This window comes from Palaemon carinicauda, chromosome 43, assembly GCF_036898095.1.
Source record: "Palaemon carinicauda isolate YSFRI2023 chromosome 43, ASM3689809v2, whole genome shotgun sequence".
In the NCBI taxonomy this organism is placed as follows: domain Eukaryota; kingdom Metazoa; phylum Arthropoda; class Malacostraca; order Decapoda; family Palaemonidae; genus Palaemon; species Palaemon carinicauda.
This window is the reverse complement of record NC_090767.1, coordinates 17,742,824-17,748,692: the sequence shown is the minus strand read 5'-3', so window position 1 is coordinate 17,748,692 and position 5,869 is coordinate 17,742,824.

Here is a 5,869-nt window from a genome sequence, read left to right as displayed (position 1 = left end):
GAGGTTGCGTTACACTCTTATTCCGGCATCCATTCTATTTTTTCTTCTAGTGCTGTACCCGACCCGGCTGCCGGACTATGAGGCCGGCAGCCGGGCAGGTGTAGTCCTCTGGTTCTTTTGCTGCCGGCTGGCATCGGTCTTGTACCTTTGCCGGCCGGCTTATGTCAGCCCTTGTCTGCCGGTCACCAAGAGTGTGGGCCGGCAGCTGGGTACTACCTTTGTAGTTGCCGGCCGGCAGCCATTGCCGGCCGACATTGGCTGTTGCCGGCCGGCAGTTGCTGCCGACCGGCACATGCATTTGAACCAGAGTGCTGCCGCCTTATAGCTGTTAAGTAGTATACTTTAAAGCTAGTTATGGTGTGTGCCGGCCGGCACGCATCCCCCTATACTGTACTAGTATTCTTCAGTATAACATATACAGTAAGAAGAAAACTATGGTAAGGGTTTTGGTACAGCACCTGTGTCTTCTAACACTATTGTGTTTTCTTGCACATCCCTTTGCTGTTGCCCTACAGATAGGAAGTGAGTTCTTTCCTGTCTATTATCCAGGATTTTAAATCATTGCTTAGGTGTGAGCTCCACCTGTTTCCTCTGGAAACCTTGCATTGGTTACTCTAGAAGAGATTAACCATTTGATTTTATTATCTGGAAGGCTGCAACAATGGGTTGTGAGGGAAACACAAGTGTGTGTCTTTCCTTTATGAATTGTTATGCTATACTATGCATATCCAGTGATACATAGTTCACTTGATACTCATGGAAATTTCTTCTCTTTACAGGAGGACCCTCCGAAGTGCGGAAATGTTTTCTGCAACGTCCGCAGCAAGAACCTCTGCGGACATGAGTGTTGTAGGAGACACACAGCATGCGCTGTCTCCAAGGATGATCTCCAGTATTGGGACCCTCAGGTATGTACTGTATGCACTAACCTGATTACTGAGGCTTTTGATTCCCCTAGGACGGCGGAATCAAGGGATATAAAAAGGGAGAAGCTTCGTACCTGGGTAAGGGGCTTCCAAAAGAACACCTCTGGCCCTTATCTTCCAAGTGAGAAGAGAGGGCGTATCTTTTTCCCAAGGCATCAGCTGATGCAGTGATTCCCCAGCCTCAAGAGGAGATCCCCCAAGATCAGGTCCAGGTGGACGTTGAAGTCGCAGTCGCGATGCAAGACATCCAGTTAGATGACAGGATGTCTGACGTGGACGAGCGTTTGGAACAAGACCTCCTGGCAGAAGGTCATGGATGAAGTTCAAACCACCGGGACGTCGTAGAGGATGAGGTCGACGAGGGGTGTCGGCTACTCTGGTTCAGATTCCGGAGCCTATAACCTCAACATCGGCCGGTCTCCCAGTAGAACTGGGACAGGCCCTCTCTTCGATTGTTGGAATGATCCAACAAATGCAGAAGGAGAATCAGGAGAAGGCGGCTGCTATGGAACTGCGGATGCAGTCCCTGGCAGAATCACATGGGCCCCGGAAAAGGCTCAATGTGAAAGACCTTCCCTTATGCTCAGATTGCTAACCCATGGAGGTATGCTGAGCACATGCCGATGACGACTGGAAAGATCGTCATCTCGGCTAAGCTGGGTTCAGTTCCCCTAGAGAAAGTGGAATTCAGGCCCAGCAAGGCATCATATCCGGACTGCTATGTCCGGCTGAGAAAAGAACAGCTTCAAGGGAGGAGGCAGAGCCGAAGGAGGTCATAATTATGGACCACGCTAAGGCTCAAGCCCTACTTTCATCCTCGTGAAGGAGAGGGGCTTCTCTAACTCGAAGGTAGCTGCATTGAGCAAGAAGCTCCCTTCCTTTTGTGTCCTCTCCTGCTAGAGCCTTCCCCTTTTTACAGAAAGGGTTTGCGGCTGTCCTAAAGGCAGTCGAGGCCGGCAAGCCTTGCCCCTCCCTGGAGGAGTGTAAACCCTTGTCGCTGGCCCTGCCTATGGACCACAAAGACTGGAAGGATGTCCATCTGACGTTCTCAGTGGGAAAGTTGGAGGCTGATATTGCCGGACGGCAATTCGGCGAGGACCTCCCCAAGCTGTCCGACTCTCTTTTACGAAGAGAGTTCTAGACAAAAGAAAGACTGGCTGCCTCAATGTCTCATCAGACTACTCTTGAGACGATGGCAAGTGACCCCAAGGTCCATGAAATGTTCATGGTGGTGGCTAAGTCTCACCTAGCCACAGTGACGAAGGACCTTTATAGCTTCGTCAAGGCAAGGAGAGCTTGCAGGGAGTTCGTGTTCACCTGGGCTACGGTGAGACACGAGCCAAGGAAGTTAATCTCCTCCAACATTTGGGAAAAGACCTTTTCCCTACCGATGTGGTCAAAGAAGTTGTTGATAAGGCCGCCGTGGAGAATAGAAACCTTCTCCAGAAGTGGGGCCTGGCTATCAAAAGAAAGTCTTCCCCGGATGAGGGTCCTCAACCAAAGAGGAAGAATATGAGGACTAGGCTACCGTCTCGGCCAGCCAAGCCTTTTAGACAGCAACAGCAACTGCAATTGCCATTGCCTCCAGTGCCCCAGATGGTGGCACAAACCCCGACCACTTTTCAGTGGGTTACCCCAGGCTGTGCCAAGTCAGTCCACTGCATTCACCCAAACGTTCAAAGGACAGTCTTCTTCCTTTCGAGCAAAGCCTAGAGGAGCAGCCAGAGGCTCGTCTAGGTGCCCCTCAAGGGGAAGGGGATTCAGAGGTGGTCGTGGTCAGGGAGGCAAGACCTCAGGAAGGCAGTCCAAGTGAAATGATACCGGTAGGAGGGAAACTGATGAAATTTTGGGATCGTTGGACCTTCGATCCCTGGGCCCAAAGCCTACTCAAGAATGGACTGGGCTGGAGCTGGTACAGCACTCCACCCCCGTGCCTTCGGTTTTTTCCAACACTCCACCCCCGTTCTGGAGGAGTACGTTCAAGAACTGTTGGAGAAAAAGGTGATCCGAAAGGTGAAGTCCATCAAATTTCAAGGGAGGCTGTTTTGTGTTCCCAAGAAAGACTCAGGAAAAGCTCAGAGTCATTCTGGACTTGTCGCCACTCAAACAAGTTCATAGTGAATTGCAAATTCAAAATGCTAACACTGCAACACATAAGGGACCTTACTGCCCAAGAGGGCATACTCAGTCTCTATAGACTTGTCAGACGCCTATTGGCACATCCCAATCAGCCGTCGACTCTCCCCCTACCTAGGGTTCAGGCTACAACGGAGACTATACGCCTTCAGAGCCATGCCATTCGGGCTAAACATAGCCCCGAGGATTTTCACGAAGCTTGCGAGCGCAGCTCTCAAACAATTACGCCTAAAGGGAATTCAGGTAGTAGCCTACCTGGACGACTGGCTGGTGTGGGCAGCATCCGAGACCGAATGCTTGCAAGCTTCCAGTCAGGTAATCCAGTTCCTAGAGTACCTAGGCTTCAAGATCAACAGAAAAAAGTCTCGACTTTCTCCATCCCAAAAGTTCCAGTGGCTGGGAATCCACTGGCACCTTTTGTCACACTGTTTCTCCATCCCGACGAAGAAAAGGAAGGAGATAGCGGGCTCTGTCAAGAGACTTCTAGATTCCGAAAGGATATCAAGACGCGAACAGGAGAGGGTACTACGCTCTCTCCAGTTTGCTTCGGTGACAGACCCAGTGCTAAGAGCACAGCTAAAGGATGCAACCGGAGTTTGGAGAAGGTATGCATCAAACGCGCGAAGAGATCTGAGAAGACCAGTGCCGCCTCGGCTACGTACTCTTCTCAGGCCTTGGTCCCAAGCCAGACATCTAAAGAAGTCTGTTCTTCTTCAGCCACCTCCCCCGTCGATGACAATTCACTCAGACGCCTCAAAGGAGGGATGGGGAGGTCACTCTCATCGGAAAAAAGTCCAGGGGACTTGGTCCAAGCTATTCAGGACCTTTCACATAAACTTTCTAGAAGCTATGGCAATGCTCCTTACCTTAAAGAAAGTCTCCCCGCGTCACTCGATCCACATAAGATTGGTGATGGACAGCGAGGTGGTTGTGAGATGGTTGAATCGACAAGGGTCGAGGTCACCACCTCTCAACCAGGTGATGTTAGCCATTTTCCGATTGGCAGAAAAGAAGAAGTGGTACCTGTCGGCAGTTCACCTTCAAGGAGTCCGCAACGTGACAGCGGACGCTCTATCCAGGTTCACACCGATAGAGTCGGAATGGTCCTTAGACGCAGGATCATTCTCCTTCATTCTGAATCAAGTCCCAGAACTGCAGATAGACCTCTTTGCGACGAAAGACAACAAGAAGTTGCCCCTGTACGTGTCCCCGTACGAGGACCCCTTAGCGGAAGCAGTGGACGCGATGTCCCTCGACTGGAACAGATGGTCCAGGATTTATCTGTTCCCCCCTCACAACCTTCTGTTGAGGGTCCTCAACAAACTGAGATCCTTCAAGGGGGTAGCGGCAATAGTGGCCCACAAGTGGCCGAACAGCATGTGGTTCCCCTTGGCGTTGGAACTACAGCTGAAGTTTGTGCCGCTACCACATCCAGTTCTGACCCAGCGAGTCCAGAAGTCGACTGTCTGCGCTTCATTACAGAAAACCCGGACCCTGCAGCTCATGATTTTCTCGCCCTTGCGGTGAGAAAGCGTTTCGGGATTTCGAAAGCCAGCATAGACTTCCTAGAGGAATATAAGTGCAAATCGACTAGAAGGCAATATGAGTCATCTTGGAGAAAATGGGTGGCCTTTGTAAAGGCAAAGAATCCGCAGGAGATCTCAACAGACTTCTGCTTATCTTTCTTCATCCACCTCCATGGTCAAGGGTTGGCAACTAACACGATTTCAGTGTGTAAATCTGCTTTGATGAGACCCATTTTATTTGCCTTCCAGATCGACCTAGGTAACGAGATCTTTAATAAAGTTCCGAAAGCCTGTGCTAGGCTCAGACCTTCAGCACCTCCAAAGCCCATCTCATGGTCTTTAGACAAAGTTTTTCATTTCGCCTCCCTGTTGAGCAATGAAGAATGTGCGTTAAAGGATTTGACACAGAAAGTTATTTTCCTATTTGCACTCGCGTCCGGGGCCAGGGTTAGTGAGATCGTAGCCCTCTCGAGAGAGGCAGGTCGTGTCCAGTTCCTGGATGGGGGGGAACTGAACCTGTTTCCGGATCCTACGTTTCTCGCCAAGAATGAGTTACCCACCAACAGGTGGGGTCCCTGGAGAATCTGCCCTCTGAAAGAAGATGCATCTCTATGTCCAGTAGAATGCCTAAAGGTCTATCTTCGTAGAACTTCAGACTTCAAGGGTGGTCAACTATTCAGGGTAGAAACATCAGGCTCAAATTTATCTCTGAATCAACTCAGAGCGAAAATCACATATTTTATTCGCAGAGCGGATCCTGACAGTACACCCGCAGGTCACGATCCAAGGAAAGTTGCCTCATCCCTAAATTTCTTTAATTGTATGGATTTTGAACATCTCCGTTCATACACGGGCTGGAAGTCTTCCAGAGTGTTCTTTCGCCACTATGCAAAGCAAGTAGAGGAACTAAAGAGATCTGTGGTTGCAGTGGGTCGCGTAGTTAACCCTACTGTTTAACTCTGCGAGGAACAGTGGTCTTAATTGGGACGATTAAGTCCAGGGTGAGTGTGTAGGTACATACTGTACTACAAACTAAATGAGGGCACCGAGTGCCCACATAGACTGTTTCTTTTTCCAAAGGTGAACCTAGCATAAGTACAGACATGTGTGCCGAGCGTTTTTAACGCTAATGTGATTGATTTGTAATACAGACTTTTATGACTTGATACCTCGGTATCTTAAAAAAGTGGCATTTAATGTTTTTTCTTTCAGATAAACAAGTTCTGTTTACTATCATACTTATGCTTAAAGTTTTGGGTTATCCTCTTTTTATATATATAT